An 18,634-nucleotide genomic window follows, 5' to 3' on the forward strand; every position below is an offset into this window, starting at 1 on the left:
GATTGTATCATTCCGCGGGAAATCTAATGCGTTCAACGCGGAAAAATATTCTTACGTATCATCGACAGAACATACTTAAATTAAATACTTTGAAAACTATCTATTTGTGAGGTTCTGTTGTTTTGTCATATATCTAACGAAACTGCAGTGTTGCATTTGACTCCGTAAGTCACGGGACTATTTTTTTTTGCGATAGAATATGATTGTGAAGTGGCAGTGGAAGTTGTGTCAGAGCGAACGAAAATGCCAAAAAAAACCACATTGTCCTGTCAGCTTTTAAAATACAACAAAACAAAAGGTGATTTTTTTTAATAGCTGAACTTCACTGTATGTCATTTTTTATCGTGAAGTTAAACAAATATTTACTGCATAACATTACGGAGTTACTGTAAAGCAACGTTTAGATTGGCCAACAGCAGTATCCGCCAGAGCCCTCAAAAGCGCTGACATAGACTCAAACTTACGTTTGTGTCTACGTTTGTGTCTACGTTTGTGTCAACAAAACAAAAGGTAATTTTTTTATAGCTGAACTTTACTATATGTCATTTTTTATCGTGAATATTTAAGATATTTACAAATATTTACTGCATAGCATTACGGAGTTACTGTAAAGCAACGGTTAGATTGGCCAAGGCAGTATCCGCCAGAGGGCATCGTAGATTTTGTCAGCTACACCTCAAAAGCGCTGACATAGACTCAAACTTACGTTTGTGTCAAAAAATCACACGTGGGAAATTAAAATAAAGACATTTATCACACAGCTCAGTTGGTCATACTGTAAGTTCTTAGCGGACGAGCAGGTTGCGTGTGAGAGAAATCATTTTAAATAGGGAAATAAAGTTTAACTTACATGTATTTGAATTACCATCAATCATGTCAAAATTGATTTTATCTAGTTCTAGTTCTGTTCTCATTAGTAAAGCATGGTCATCTTTTTCACCAATAACTCATTTAGAATTGGATTTGTGTAAAGAGAAATTACCCATGGCTGTATATGTATAAATACATGTAATTTCATAAAGTTGAAAAAATACACATTTCACCTCTTGATATGACAAACAAAATGAAACAAGTTAAAAGGTAAATCATTTTATTTCAACAAATCCATAACGAGTCCCTTACTTCTTAGGTAGAATAACATTACAGAACTGTGTTAACTCCATTACTAATACTATAAAAAAAACAGATGGCACCACTACCATGTTATTTAAAAACACCCACTGGAGTACATGTAACATGTGTGATAACACCCACTGTAATACATGTAACATGTGTGATAACACCCACTGTAATACATGTAACATGTGATAACACCCACTGTAATATATGTTACATGTGATAACACCCACTGTAATACATGTAACATGTGTGATAACACCCACTGTAATACATGTAACATGTGATAACACCCACTGTAATACATGTAACGTGTGTGATAACACCCACTGTAATACATGTAACATGTGATAACACCCACTGTAATACATGTAACGTGTGTGATAACACCCACTGTAATACATGTAACATGTGATAACACCCACTGTAATACATGTAACGTGTGTGATAACACCCACTGTAATACATGTAACATGTGATAACACCCACTATAATACATGTAATATGTGTGATAACACTCACTGTTATACATGTAACATGTGATAACACTCACTGTAATACATGTAACATGTGTGATAACACCCACTGTAATACATGTAACATGTGATAACACCTACTGTAATACATGTAACATGTGTGATAACACCCACTGTAATACATGTAACATGTGATAACACTCACTGTAATACATGTAACATGTGTGATAACACCCACTGTAATACATGTAACATGTGATAACACCCACTGTAATACATCTTACATGTGATAACACCCACTGTAATACATGTAACGTGTAATAACACCCACTGTAATACATGTAACGTGTGATAACACCCACTGTAATACATGTAACATGTGATAACACCCACTGTAATACATGTAACGAGTGATAACACCCACTGTAATACATGTAACATGTGATAACACCCACTGTAATACATGTAACATGTGATAACACTCACTGTAATACATGTAACATGTGATAACACCCACTGTAATACATGTAACATGTGATAACACCCACTGTAATACATGTAACATGTGATAACACTCACTGTAATACATGTAATATGTGTGATAACACTCACTGTAATACATGTAATATGTGTGATAACACTCACTGTAATACATGTAATATGTGAAATAACACCCACTGTAATACATGTAACATGTGAGAACACCCACTGTAATACATGTAACATGTGTGATAACACCCACTGTAATACATGTAACATGTGTGATAACACCCACTGTAATACATGTAACATGTGATAACACTCACTGTAATACATGTAATATGTGTGATAACACCCACTGTAATACATGTAATATGTGTAATAACACCCACTGTAATACATGTAACATGTGAGAACACCCACTGTAATACATGTAATATGTGTAATAACACCCACTGTAATACATGTAACGTGTGATAACACCCACTGTAATACATGTTACATGTGTGATAACACCCACTGTAATACATGTAATATGTGTGATAACACCCACTGTAATACATGTAACATGTGTGATAACACCCACTGTAATACATGTAACATGTGATAACACCCACTGTAATACATGTAATATGTGTGATAACACCCACTGTAATACATGTTACATGTGTGATAACACCCACTGTAATACATGTAATATGTGTGATAACACCCACTGTAATACATGTTACATGTGTGATAACACCCACTGTAATACATGTAACGTGTGTGATAACATCCACTGTAATACATGTAACATGTGTGATAACACCCACTGTTATACAGGTAACATGTGATAACACCCACTGTAATACATGTTACATGTGTGATAACACCCACTGTAATACATGTTACATGTGTGATAACACCCACTGTAATACATGTTACGTGTGTGATAACACCCACTGTAATACATGTAACGTGTGTGATAACACCCACTGTAATACATGTAATATGTGATAACACTCACTGTAATACATGTAACATGTGTGATAACACCCACTGTAATACATGTAACATGTGATAACACCCACTGTAATACATCTTACATGTGATAACACCCACTGTAATACATGTAACGTGTAATAACACCCACTGTAATACATGTAACGTGTGATAACACCCACTGTAATACATGTAACATGTGATAACACCCACTGTAATACATGTAACGAGTGATAACACCCACTGTAATACATGTAACATGTGATAACACCCACTGTAATACATGTAACATGTGATAACACCCACCCCACTGTTATACATGTAACATGTGATAACACCCACTGTAATACATGTAACATGTGATAACACCCACTGTAATACATGTAACATGTGATAACACCCACTGTAATACATGTAACATGTGATAACACTCACTGTAATACATGTAATATGTGTGATAACACTCACTGTAATACATGTAATATGTGTGATAACACTCACTGTAATACATGTAATATGTGAAATAACACCCAATGTAATACATGTAACATGTGAGAACACCCACTGTAATACATGTAACATGTGTGATAACACCCACTGTAATACATGTAACATGTGTGATAACACCCACTGTAATACATGTAACATGTGATAACACTCACTGTAATACATGTAATATGTGTGATAACACCCACTGTAATACATGTAATATGTGTAATAACACCCACTGTAATACATGTAACATGTGAGAACACCCACTGTAATACATGTAATATGTGTAATAACACCCACTGTAATACATGTAACGTGTGATAACACCCACTGTAATACATGTTACATGTGTGATAACACCTACTGTAATACATGTAACATGTGTGATAACACCCACTGTAATACATGTAACATGTGATAACACCCACTGTTATACATGTAACATGTGATAACACCCACTGTAATACATGTTACGTGTGTGATAACACCCACTGTAATACATGTAACGTGTGATAACACCCACTGTAATACATGTAATGTGTGATAACACCCACTGTAATACATGTAACGTGTGATAACACCCACTGTAATACATGTAACGTGTGATAACACCCACTGTAATACATGTAACATGTGTGATAACACCCACTGTAATACATGTAACATGTGTGATAACACCCACTGTAATACATGTAACATGTGATAACACCCACTGTAATACATGTAACATGTGATAACACCCACTGTAATACATGTAATATGTGTTATAACACTCACTGTAATACATGTAACGTGTGATAACACCCACTGTAATACATGTAATATGTGTGTTAACACCCACTGTAATACATGTAACGTGTGATAACACCCACTGTAGTACATGTAACATGTGATAACATCCACTGTAATACATGTATCATGTGTGATAACACCCACTGTAATACATGTAACATGTGATAACACCCACTGTAATACATGTAACATGTGATAACACCCACTGTAATACATGTAACATGTGTGATAACACCCACTGTAATACATGTAACGTGTGTGAAAACACCCACTGTAATACATGTAACATGTGTGATAACACCCACTGTAATACATGTAACATGTGATAACACCCACTGTAATACATGTAACATGTGTGATAACACCCACTGTAATACATGTAACATGTGTGATAACACCCACTGTAATACATGTAACATGTGATAACACCCACTGTAATACATGTAACATGTGATAACACTCACTGTAATACATGTAACATGTGATAACACCCACTGTAATACATGTAACATGTGTGATAACACCCACTGTAATACATGTAACATGTGATAACACCCACTGTAATACATGTGTAATAACACCCACTGTAATACATGTAACATGTGTGATAACACCCACTGTAATACATGTAACGTGTGTGATAACACCCACTGTAATACATGTAACATGTGTGATAACACCCACTGTAATACATGTAACATGTGATAACACCCACTGTAATACATGTAACATGTGTGATAACACCCACTGTAATACATGTAACATGTGTGATAACACCCATTGTAATACATGTAACACGTGTGATAACACCCACTGTAATACATGTAACACGTGTGATAACACCCACTGTAATACATGTAACATGTGATAACACCCACTGTAACACATGTAACATGTACAATCTCACATCTCAATAGTCCCCACACATACAACACTGAATTACCTATATAAATCATATACAATCTCACATCCCCACACATACAACACTGAATTACCTATATAAATCATGTACAATCAACTCATAAAAAATCACAATCATTCTATTCACTTATGATTTCAATAAATAGTTCTTGACAAGAAATTGAAATTTGTAAATCTATATACTCTATCATAGTGACTAGATTAAAAGAAAGAAAAGCAAAAGATTCGGATTTCTAACATTACCGATATAATACCTAGAATAAATCTGAGTGGAGTAATCAGCATTGGAATGGTGCTCCCACAAACACAATCAGAGATTAAATTCAGCTGCCGGGGTAGAAAAGTTATGGGTTCCTACCAAAAAAATGGGGTTTCTTTCTGTGTTTCCTCCAATATCAGACTATTTAAAACCAATAATTGATAATTGATTGGTAACTGTAATAAAATAAATGAAATTGGGAGTATATTTTAGGATGTTACAGCACAGACCTCTAACAACATGTTAATAGGTTTATATAAGGGTTTTGTTACACAACCAATAAATGTGAATCCATGACGTTTCAAGGACTAGTACGGTATGTACACTGTCACCTTCATCAGACCAAGGACCAGTACGGTATGTACACTGTTATGTTGACAAAATCAATTAGTTGTGGAATGAAATCCTTACAAAAATAATACTTTTTCAACCTGAAGAAAATGTTTAGAAATATCCATAAGCTACACAGGATATTACAGTACCTCTAATGACATGTCAATATACCTCTAATGACATGTCAATATACCTCTAATGACATGTCAATAAGTTACACAGGATATTACAGTACCTCTAATGACATGTCAATAAGTTACACCGGATATTACAGTATATACCTCTAATGACATGTCAATAAGTTACACAGGGTATTACAGTACCTCTAATGACATGTCAATAAGTTACACAGGGTATCACAGTACCTCTAATGACATGTCAATAAGTTACACACGATATTACAGTACCTCTAATGACATGTCAATAAGTTACACAGGGTATTACAGTACCTCTAATGACATGTCAATAAGTTACACAGGATATTACAGTATATACCTCTAATGACATGTCAATAAGTTACACAGGAAATTACAGTACCTCTAATGACATGTCAATAAGTTACACCGGATATTACAGTACCTCTAATGACATGTCAATAAGTTACACAGGATATTACAGTACCTCTAATGACATGTCAATATACCTCTAATGACATGTCAATAGGTTACACAGGATAGTACAGTACCTCTAATGACATGTCAATAAGTTACACACGATATTACAGTACCTCTAATGACATGTCAATAAGTTACACACGATATTACAGTACCTCTAATGACGTGTCAATAAGTTACACAGGATATTACAGTACCTCTAATGACATGTCAATAAGTTACACAGGATATTACAGTACCTCTAATGACATGTCAATAAGTTACACAGGATATTACAGTACCTCTAATGACATGTCAATAAGTTACACAGGATATTACAGTACCTCTAATGACATGTCAATAAGTTACACAGGATATTACAGTACCAGTAATGACATGTCAATAAGTTACACAGGATATTACAGAATATACCTCTAATGACATGTCAATAAGTTACACAGGATATTACAGTACCTCTAATGACATGTCAATAAGTTACACAGGATATTACAGTATATACATAATGTACCTCTAATGACATGTCAATAAGTTACACAGGATATTACAGTACCTCTAATGACATGTCAATAAGTTACACAGGGATATTACAGTATATACCTCTAATGACATGTCAATAAGTTACACAGGATATTACAGTACCTCTAATGACATGTCAATAAGTTACACAGGGTATTACAGTACCTCTAATGACATGTCAATAAGTTACACAGGATAATACAGTATATACCTCTAATGACATGTCAATAAGTTACACAGGATAATACAGTATATACCTCTAATGACGTGTCAATAAGTTACACAGGATAATACAGTATATACCTCTAATGACATGTCAATAAGTTACACAGGATATTACAGTACCTCTAATGACATGTCAATACGTTACACAGGATATTACAGCATCTCCCTGTTATGGCACATCATTAAATATTACAAAATTTTCTCCCAGAATTAAATTAGGGAACACTGGATGGAGAGAAACTAAATTTTGTACATTAAGAGCTTGTTCAACATACTGTCAAAACATCCTAATGTTTTGTATTTGTGTCCGACCCTCACACATTCTCCCCTTTACACCCTACATACTCTGTCAACACTCTCACTTCTTTCCTTAATCATCTATATACCATTGTCTCTCAAAATTATCGTTTCATTGTAAGACAAACACTTTATTCAAATAAGTCTACATATATACAGAGTATACAGGTTACAAGATTCATATAATCATTTCTGCTTAAAAATGGATTTGAGCAACGCAAAGAATTAAATAATATATTTTTTTCAACAAAAAATGAATTTCTGTATATACAATATATTTAATATATAAACTTGATTTTCTAAATGTTTACAAAATATAAGGTTTTAAATAATATTGGATTTCATATAAAATATGTTTATACACAATAAGGTACAGTGACACTTCAGTCTCTCCAAATCATTGTGTTTTCCATAATTTCAAAAAGATCACACATGGAGATTTCTTACTGTGAATGAAAAGACATCCGACTGATTAAGTGTCACTGTATCTTAAACACACATCACACAAAATAAAATAAAATTTGAAAATTCAGAAATACATCTATACAAATATATATTGGGTATCAAGGTTTCATGTTGGCTGCCCTTTCCAGTTTCCTTGGAAGTTTTTGGGAATTATCTCAAATTTTAGAATAGAGTGTGAATCTGATAGAATTTCAAAGGTAGGCAGACAGCTGTACAAAGCAAAGGAAATGAGTTCCCCATCTCTAGACTTCTTAAAATGGCCATACATTATTATAGTTGTTTGATTAAGTTTTAACAGCTGTGTAAAATGTGTTTCATTTGGAGAAGAGTTAAAATGATCTTGATGTTTTAAGTAATAACACTAAATTAGATGACAGTTTTATGATTAAAAGAACAATTTAGTAACACTAGTGCCCTTGGAATCTAAACCGGAATATAAACCTATTGCATTTCCTCATGTAGTTTGATGTGAAATGTAGATTTTTAGTTAAAAAATTGGTGTTGATGGCCCAAAATCCTAATTGAATCAAAACTAAACTGGACTTGAGCCTTACAAATATAAGTTGCTTCAACAGGCAGTGTGTATACACCTAATACCACTACAGACAAAGAAAATTATCCTCTGTTAGTATGAGTTATCTCCCTTTCTCTATAGCGTTTATAAATGAGTAATATCTCTTCCTCTATAGTATTTATTTATAAGAGCTATCGCTCTTCTTCTTTAGCGTTTATAGGAGTTATCTCCCTTCCTCTTTGGTGTTATAAGAGTTATCTCCCTTCCATTATAATGTTTATAAGACTCAACATTTTCAAATATCCACACACAATTAATAGTATCAGATGTCTGCACATAGCATAGAATCAAATGTCAGCTGATGCTGTCAAGATTTTTGCTTCATTTATCATAATATTAAATGATATATCTAAACAAAGGACCAAACCTTTACTTAGTTAAATTCCAATCTAGAAGACTACTGCTGCAGAATAAATTTGACTGTATTACTTGCTTGTTTGTGTTCATCTTTTTACAAATAGAGGAACACATCACTAGGGACACAAACAACCTCAACAAATTGTGACAATCCAGAGTAACAAAACAAACACTGATGGCTGAAGATCTTGATCACATATAATTTGAGATAGTTCCCTCTTGTACATCCTTGTCACTGGTCAAAAGTGGGCCGGTACAGTCTGAAGGGCTTCATCTCTACTCCTCTGGGGCAGTGTGCACTGTAAACAAATGAAGAAGGTTATAAAAAAAGCAGAGCATCAACCAGAATTCCATAGAAGTGAAAGTGTCACCAGTGGGCCGTCATTAGAGAAATCATAACGAAATCAAGACACTTTCCATCTATAACGAGATCAAGACACTTTCCATCTATAACGAGATCAAGACACAAGGCCATCCTATGTTGAGTTTACCATCATTTGTCTAGTCCAAAGTAGGCAAACATATGTCAAGTCCAAATGAGGTCATCCTATGTCAAGTCTAAAGTAGGTCATCATATGTCAATTCTAAAGTAGGTCATCATATGTCAATTCTAAAGTAGGTCATCCTATGTCAAGTCTAAAGTAGGTCATCCTATGTCATGTCTAAAGTAGGTCATCCTATGTCAAGTCTGATGTAGGTCATCATATGTCAAGTCTGATGTAGGTCATCCTATGTCAATTCTAAAGTAGGTCATCCTATGTCAAGTCTAAAGTAGGTCATTCTATGTCAAGTCTGATGTAGGTCATCTTATGTCAATTCTAAAGTAGGTCATCCTATGTCATGTCTCAAGTAGGCCATCCTATGTCAAGTCTAAAGTAGGTCATCCTATGTCAAGTCTAAAGTAGGTCATCCTATGTCATGTCTAAAGTAGGTCATCCTATGTCAAGTCTAAAGTAGGTCAACACATGTCAAGTCTAAAGTAGGTCATCCTATGTCAAGTCTAAAGTAGGTCATCCTATGTCAAGTCTAAAGTAGGTCATCCTTTGTCATGTCTAAAGTAGGTCATCCTATGTCAAGTCTAAAGTAGGTCAACATATGTCAAGTCTAAAGTAGGTCATCCTATGTCATGTTTAAAGTAGGTCATCCTATGTCAAGTCTGATGTAGGTCATCCTATGTCATGTCTAAAGTAGGTCATCCTATGTCAAGTCTAAAGTAGGCCATCCTATGTCAAGTCTGATGTAGGTCATCTTATGTCAATTCTAAAGTAGGTCATCCTATGTCATGTCTCAAGTAGGCCATCCTATGTCAAGTCTAAAGTAGGTCATCCTATGTCAAGTCTAAAGTAGGTCATCCTATGTCAATTCTAAAGTAAGTCATCCTATGTCAAGTCTAAAGTAGGTCATCCTATGTCAATTCTAAAGTAAGTCATCCTATGTCAAGTCTAAAGTAGGTCATCCTATGTCAATTCTAAAGTAGGTCATCCTATGTCAAGTCTAAAGTAGGTCATCCTATGTCAATTCTAAAGTAGGTCATCCTATGTCAAGTCTAAAGTAGGTCATCCTATGTCAAGTCTAAAGTAGGTCATCCTATGTCAAGTCTAAAGTAGGTCATCCTATGTCAAGTCTAAAGTAGGTCATCCTATGTCAAGTCTAAAGTAAGTCATCCTATGTCAAGTCTAAAGTAGGTCATCCTATGTCAAGTCTAAAGTAGGTCATCCTATGTCAAGTCTAAAGTAGGCCATCCTATGTCATGTCTAAAGTAGGTCATCCTATGTCAAGTCTAAAGTAGGTCATCCTATGTCAAGTCTAAAGTAGGTCATCCTATGTCAAGTCTAAAGTAGGTCATCCTATGTCAAGTCTAAAGTAGGTCATCCTATGTCAAGTCTAAAGTAGTCATCCTATGTCAAGTCTAAAGTAGGTCATCCTATGTCAATGTCTCAAGTAAGTCATCCTATGTCATGTCTCAAGTAGGCCATCCTATGTCAAGTCTAAAGTAGGTCAACATATGTCAAGTCTAAAGTAGGCCATCCTATGTCATGTCTAAAGTAGGTCATCCTATGTCAAGTCTAAAGTAAGTCATCCTATGTCATGTCTCAAGTAGGCCATCCTATGTCAAGTCTAAAGTAGGTCATCCTATGTCAATTCTAAAGTAAGTCATCCTATGTCAAGTCTAAAGTAAGTCATCCTATGTCAAGTCTAAAGTAGGTCATCCTATGTCAAGTCTAAAGTAGGTCATCCTATGTCAATTCTAAAGTAAGTCATCCTATGTCAAGTCTAAAGTAGGTCATCCTATGTCAAGTCTAAAGTAGGTCATCCTATGTCAATTCTAAAGTAAGTCATCCTATGTCAAGTCTAAAGTAGGTCATCCTATGTCAAGTCTAAAGTAGGTCATCCTATGTCAATTCTAAAGTAAGTCATCCTATGTCATGTCTCAAGTAGGCCATCCTATGTCATGTCTAAAGTAGGTCATCCTATGTCAAGTCTAAAGTAGGTCATCCTATGTCAAGTCTAAAGTAGGTCAACATATGTCAAGTCTAAAGTAGGCCATCCTATGTCATGTCTAAAGTAGGTCATCCTATGTCAAGTCTAAAGTAGGTCATCCTATGTCAAGTCTAAAGTAAGTCATCCTATGTCATGTCTCAAGTAGGCCATCCTATGTCAAGTCTAAAGTAGGTCATCCTATGTCAATTCTAAAGTAAGTCATCCTATGTCAAGTCTAAAGTAAGTCATCCTATGTCAAGTCTAAAGTAGGTCATCCTATGTCAAGTCTAAAGTAGGTCATCCTATGTCAATTCTAAAGTAAGTCATCCTATGTCAAGTCTAAAGTAGGTCATCCTATGTCAAGTCTAAAGTAGGTCATCCTATGTCAATTCTAAAGTAAGTCATCATATGTCAAGTCTAAAGTAGGTCATCCTATGTCATGTCTCAAGTAGGCCATCCTATGTCATGTCTAAAGTAGGTCATCCTATGTCAAGTCTAAAGTAGGTCAACATATGTCAAGTCTAAAGTAGGCCATCCTATGTCATGTCTAAAGTGGGTCATCCTATGTCAAGTCTAAAGTAGGTCATCCTATGTCAAGTCTGATGTAGGTCATCCTATGTCAAGTCTAAAGTAGGTCATCCTATGTCAAGTCTAAAGAAGGTCAACATATGTCAAGTCTAAAGTAGGACATCCTATGTCAAGTCTAAAGTAGGCCATCCTATGTCATGTTTAAAGTAGGTCATCCTATGTCAAGTCTAAAGTAGGCCATCCTATGTCAAGTCTAAAGTAGGTCAACATATGTCAAGTCTAAAGTAGGCCATCCTGTGTCAAGTCTGATGTAGGCCATCTTATATCATGTCTAAAGTAGGTTATCCTATGTCTAGTCCAAAGTAGGCCATCATATGTCAAGTCTTAAGTAGGTCATCCTATGTCATGTCTAAAGTAGGTCATCCTATGTCAATTCTAAAGTAGGTCATCCTATGTCAAGTCTGATGTAGGTCATCTTATGTCAAGTCTAAAGTAGGTCATCCTATGTCAAGTCTAAAGTAGGCCATCCTATGTCAAATCTAAAGTAGGTCATCCTGTCAAGTCTGATGTAGGTCATCTTATGTCAAGTCTAAAGTAGGTCATCCTTTGTCAAGTCTAAAGTAGGTCATCCTATGTCAAGTCTAAAGTAGTCCATGGTTTGACCTTGGGATAAGATATCTGTTTCCATGGTTTAGCCATGGGATTAGGTATCTGTTTCCATGGTTTGACCTTGGGATTAGGTATCTGTTTCAATGGTTTGACCTTGGGATTAGGTATCTGTTTCCATGGTTTGACCTTTGATTAGCTATCTGTTTCCCTGGTTTGACCTTGGGGTCAGGTATCAAAGGGCACACATTAATCCCTTGTAGCATCCTTCATGTTCAGGTGTAAACATTCCCTGTCATTGGATGTGTGGCCAAGCAATAGGCCATATAAAGATATCCAGGAGAAAGGGTAAATTGTGATCTATTAAATTTCTTTGGTTATAGAGCAGGGACCATAATTTCCAATTCATTACTCTTGTTATCCTGGCCCTTAGCCCTATTGTGTAGTTCCTACCATCAGTTCAAGGAAATCACTTCAAACCCGATGACCAAAGTACTTTTGAGGCTATAAGCCTACCATTTCTGTGGCTAACACTGCCTGCTTTTAGCCTTTTCACACCCATTTGAGCCTAATCCCACCCTTTCGGAACCCTCAGCCTTTTGGTCCTAACCTCACCCTTTTGGAGCTTAAATCTGCCATCTCTGAGCATAATCCCGCCCTTTCTCAGCCTAACCCTGCCCTTTCTGAGGCAAACCTTGCCCTTTTCTGGCCTTTCTTAGCATAACCCCACCCTTTCTGAGCCTAATCTCATCCTTTCTTAATCTAATCTTGCCCTTTCTGTGGCTAGCCCCACCCCATCACAGCCTAACCCCACCCTTTTTTAGACTATAACTCCACTCTTTTGGATCCCAGCCTTTCGGTCCTAACTTTCATTTGCCTTTTGTAGCTTTTGTAACCCTGCCCTCTCTGAGCCTAACCGCACCCTTTCTCAGCCTAACCCTGCCCTTTCTCGGCCTAACCCCTCCCTTTCTCAGCCTAACCCTGCCCTTTTTCGGCCTAACCCCACCCTTTCTCAATCTAACACTGCCCTTTCTTGGCCTTTCTGGGGCTAACATTGCCTTTTCTAAGCCTAATCCTGCCCTTTCTCAATCTAAAACTGCCCTTTCTTGGCCTTTCTGGGGCTAACATTGCCTTTTCTAAGCCTAATCCTGCCCTTTCTGAATCTAAAACTGCCCTTTCTTGGCCTTTCTGGGGCTAACATTGCCTTTTCTGGCCTAATCCTGCCCTTTCTGGGCCTAATCCTGCCCTTTCTGGCCTAATCCTGCCCTTTCTGGCCTAATCCTGCCCTTTCTTGGCCTTTCTTAGGCTAACCTTGCCCTTTCTGGCCTAATCCTGCCCTTTCTCAGACTTTCTGAGACTTAACCAGACATTTCTGAGACTTAACTAGACATTTCTGAGACTTAACTAGACATTTCTGAGACTTAACCAGACATTTCTGAGACTTAACTAGACATTTCTGAGACTTAACTAGACATTTCTGAGACTTAACTAGACATTTCTGAGACTTAACCAGACATTTCTGGCCTAATCCTGCCCTTTCTCAGACTTAACTAGACATTTCTGAGACTTAACTAGATATTTCTGAGACTTAACTAGACATTTCTGAGACTTAACCAGACATTTCTGAGCAGAACCCCACTCTTTCTGAGATTACCTTGCCTTTTTAGCCTAACATCCAAGTACACTTTCTGAACAAATCCCACCTGAGGATGCTTTTTTGAACAATAATTAATTTTATTAAAAATGTTTAGCAGTAGAAAAAAAGTCTCTAAATCAATATTACCAAATTACCTAGGTCTGCAACTTCCTGGGGCTGCCCTCCCAACAAGCTCCTTCAACCATCCCATTACCTGGGGCTGCCCTCCCAACAAGCTCCTTCAACCATCCCATTACCTGGGGCTGCCCTCCCAACAAGCTCCTTCAACCATCCCATTACCTGGGGTTGCCCTCCCAACAAGCTCCTTCAACCATCCCATTACCTGGGGTTGCCCTCCCAACAAGCTCCTTCAATCATCCCATTACCTGGGGTGGCCCTCCCAACAAGCTCCTTCAATCATCCCATTACCTGGGGCTGCCCTCCTAGCAAGCTCCTTCAATCATCCCATTACCTGGGGCTGCCCTCCAAACAAGCTCCTTCAACCATCCCATTACCTGGGGCTGCCCTCCCTACAAGCTCCTTCAATCATCCAATTACCTGGGGCTGCCCTACCAACAAGCTCCTTCAACCATCCCATTACCTGGGGTTGCCCTCCCAACAAGCTCCTTCAATCATCCAATTACCTGGGGCTGCCCTACCAACAAGCTCCTTCAACCATCCCATTACCTGGGGTTGCCCTCCAAACAAGCTCCTTCAATCATCCCATTACCTTGGGCTACCCTCCCAACAAGCTCCTTCAATCATCCCATTACCTGGGGTTACCCTCCAAACAAGCTCCCTCAATCATCCCATTACCTGGGGCTGCCCTCCCAACAAGCTCCTTCAATCATTCCATTACCTGGGGCTGCCCTCCCAACAAGCTCCTTCAATCAACCCATTACCTAGGACTGCCCTCCAAACAAGCTCCTTCAATCATCCCATTACCTAGGACTGCCCTCCCAACAAGCTCCTTCAATCATCCCATCACCTAGGGCTACCCTCCCAACAAGCTCCCTCAATCATCCCATTACCTGGGGCTGCCCTCCCAACAAGCTCCTTCAATCATTCCATTACCTAGGGCTGCCCTCCCAACAAGCCCTTCAATCATCCCATTACCTGGTGTTGCCCTCCCAACAAGCTCCTTCAATCATCCCATTACCTGGGGTGGCCCTTCCAACAAGCCCTTCAATCATCCTATTACCTGGGGTTGCCCTCCCAACATTGAACAAGCTCCTTCAATCATCCCATTACCTAGGACTGCCCTCCAACAAGCTCCTTCAATCATCCCATTACCTAGGACTGCCCTCCAACAAGCTCCTTCAATCATCCAATTACCTGGGGCTGCACTCCCAACAAGCTGCCTCAATCATCCCATTACCTGGGGTTGCCCTCCCAACATTGAACAAGCTCATTCAATCATCCCATTACCTAGGACTGCCCTTCAACAAGCTCCTTCTATCATCCCATTACCTAGGACTGCCCTCCAACAAGCTCCTTCAATCATTCCATTACCTAAGGCTGCCCTACCAACAAGCCCTTCAATCATCCCATTACCTGGGGTTGCCCTCCCAACAAGCTCCTTCAATCATCCCTTTACCTGGGGTGGCCCTTCCAACAAGCCCTTCAATCATCCCATTACCTGGGACTGCCCTCCAGCAAGCTCCTTCAATCATCCCATTACCTGGGGCTGCCCTCCCAACAAGCTCCTTCAATCATCCCATTACCTAGGGCTACCCTCCCAACAAGCTCCTTCAAATATCCAGTTACCTAGGGCTACCCTCCCAACAAGCTCCTTCAATTATCCCATTACCTGGGGTTGCCCTCCCAGCAAGCTCCTTCAATTATCCCATTACCTGGGGCTGCCCTCCCAACAAGCTCCTTTAATCTTCTAACTACCTAGGCCTGTCCCTCAGCATGCCCTTTCAATCATCTAATTCTGAATCTCTACCCCAGCTCCAAATGTAATCAAATTGGCTCATGAGTTATAAAATATTACAGGTACAATTACCACACAACAGCCAGATTACAACATAGAAATGACATCACACTTATTGTATCAAAAACATTTTATTCAATTTGATCTTGGTCCATTAAAATAGATATATGTGAACACATAAAAGAATTCTTAAACTAAACATGCTTCATTATAAATCAAATATGGTACCTCTATTCTGAACATCACTTGGTACAAAAAATACCTTTATTCCAATCGAAGAACTTTTCTATCAAGTACATGTACATTAATATCTTTGGACAAGCTGGAAGGTAAAATTTATAAAACAACAATATCTGCAGATAAAAAAACGTATCCGTTATAAACATCTGGGTAAAATTATAGAAAATATTTTGTTTCTGACTAATATCTCCTTTGTTACTGAATAGCACTTTGTATCACAGAACATTCCCGACAGGTGTAGCACTATATATGTTTTAGGGTATATATCAGACTGACATGACACGGATACAATGAGTTAGCTAAGTATTTCAGATTGATGATATATATGACTAGGAAGGATATATTCAATTATTGAGAACAAAAACAAAAAGATTCTATCAGAAGAGTCAAAATTTATATTGAACACTGCAACCTCTTCTAATCTGAACTTTTTAAATCAATCATCGTACAGAAAAAATCTCAAATAAAAATTCCTGATTAAGAAACACAAGAGGCCCAATAGGCCTGCACCTATCATATGATATTCACTTTGATTATTAACTGCCTTTCAGTTACATCTAATCAAAGCAACTTGTTTCTGTGCTTCAACAAATTTTACCCCTGTGACCTGAAATATAAGTCAAGGTAATTTCTTTTCACACATTTTGTTGAGCATCATTCAAGAAACTTACCAGCCAAATATTTTGATTCTAGTCGTTTCGGTTAACAAGAAAGAGTATTTTCAACAACTTAACTTTGAATAAGGGCCAGGAGCATTTCTTTTCATAATCTGTATCAGGTGTCATCCCTACATGTAAAAGCAAAATATCTTCTGGACATAAGACACTTAATTGGATTAAAAACTTTAAAATCATTCTAAATGCCAAATTTATCTTGTACCAGCCTAGATACCTGAGTGTATGACCAAAAAATGCAGTCAATTAGTACATTGGGTTTAAAGCAGTGAAAACTCATGCTTGAGCATAATAGAAATTATCATGTCAACCAAGTATATACCAAATTGTAGGCCTGTCACAGCAAAGCATGTGTCCAGGGCTGTTCCTGGCAGAGGATGAAATTACATAGCGAATATATCTATAGAATTAAGTTTTAATGTATATTGTTAATTTGAAAGACATCAAAGTAAAAAAGTAAATGCTTTTACATTATTTTAGGATGAAGTGTTACTACAATGCATTGTATATTAGTATATATAGTACAGACTATCAGGTCCTAGATTATGGGTGTACTATGTAGTTTCAGGAAAACCAAAGCCATCTACCAGGGTAATAAGTCCTTAGACATGAACCCCAATGTGTTTCAATAATACAGCAGTCCATCTCCAGTTCATATCTATCTCAACTCCATTTTCAACATAAAACAGCCCAATAGACATGTCTTTCTATACTCTCCACTTTGTCCTCTTGGGACATCTGAATCTGAACTCTATAATATCATAACATGTACGTTGTATATATATACTCTTGACTCCATCCCCTTAGGACATCCAACCTTATAACATGTATATCTCAACTTGACTTCCCTTGAATTCCTGTGTCCAGCTCCACTCCCTCACCTCCTCCCAATGTGTCCAGCTCCACTCCCTCACCTCCTCCCAATATTACAAACTCATTCCTATCATGATTCATACACCCACCCTGGCTCCTTAATTTACTAATGCTCTAACAAAATACCCAGATATGTCTGATAAATATTCCATATGTCTTCCCATTACAGATAATGTATTGGACCATAATGGACTGAATAGCTCTCATAAATACACCAAACCATGTGTGATTCATTATACATTGTAATATGTTATACATAACAAGTATTGGTAAAACCACTCAATGAACCTCTTGTTAACGAATAAGTCATGAGAATTACTCGTAATTAAATGTCTCACATGTCCAGTTTTGTCAGTAAAGTAAGTTTTAAGCAAATTCCAAAATTAAAGCCAGAGGCCCAATGGGCCTGTATCAATCACCTGATTCTACAGCAACTTTGAAGTTAATCTAGGTCATTTCTGCACGTTACCACTTTATTCAAATATCAGAGAAGGCTAGGTTTTTTCTAGTCCTTCATTCCAGCATACTACATGTATTTGCCTAATAGCAGGTGCCTGGGTCAAATGGCTATTAGGAAACCACTGTTTAAAGTCAAGGTCATTCATTAGGACAAACTTGAGAGCCCTTCATCCATGCGTGCCACAAGTCCAATATCAAGTCCCTGGGTCTCTTGGTTATTGTCATTTAAAGATTTTAGCCTATTTGACCCATGTGACCATGAATGCAGGTCAAGGTCATTCACTGAACACTCTTGGTAGC

At 37.4% G+C, this 18,634-nt stretch overlaps 1 protein-coding gene and 1 long non-coding RNA gene across 31 annotated transcripts in view; both read right to left on the reverse strand.

The window, feature by feature from the left end:
- Nucleotides 1-5,812: 5,812 nt before the first annotated feature.
- LOC117331328 (6-phosphofructo-2-kinase/fructose-2,6-bisphosphatase-like) overlaps nucleotides 5,813-18,634 on the reverse strand; it is an 82,613-nt gene continuing 69,791 nt past the window's right edge. For 2 of the 30 annotated variants that reach the window (XR_004533495.1, XR_004533469.1), the window contains 4 exons: nucleotides 7,241-9,200; nucleotides 7,065-7,148; nucleotides 6,047-6,920; nucleotides 5,813-6,002 (listed from right to left, as the gene is read on the reverse strand). The gene's annotated coding sequence lies outside the window, so the exon portion shown is untranslated. The other 28 variants (XR_004533490.1, XR_004533482.1, XR_004533486.1 and 25 more) reach the window with 28 other exon arrangements.
- LOC117331331 lies at nucleotides 16,204-18,613 on the reverse strand. Its single transcript, XR_004533500.1, has 2 exons — nucleotides 17,917-18,613; nucleotides 16,204-17,883 (listed from the first exon to the last, which is right to left on the reverse strand). It is a non-coding gene; the product is annotated as an uncharacterized LOC117331331 (long non-coding RNA).

Source organism: Pecten maximus, chromosome 7, assembly GCF_902652985.1.
Source record: "Pecten maximus chromosome 7, xPecMax1.1, whole genome shotgun sequence".
NCBI lineage: Eukaryota > Metazoa > Mollusca > Bivalvia > Pectinida > Pectinidae > Pecten > Pecten maximus.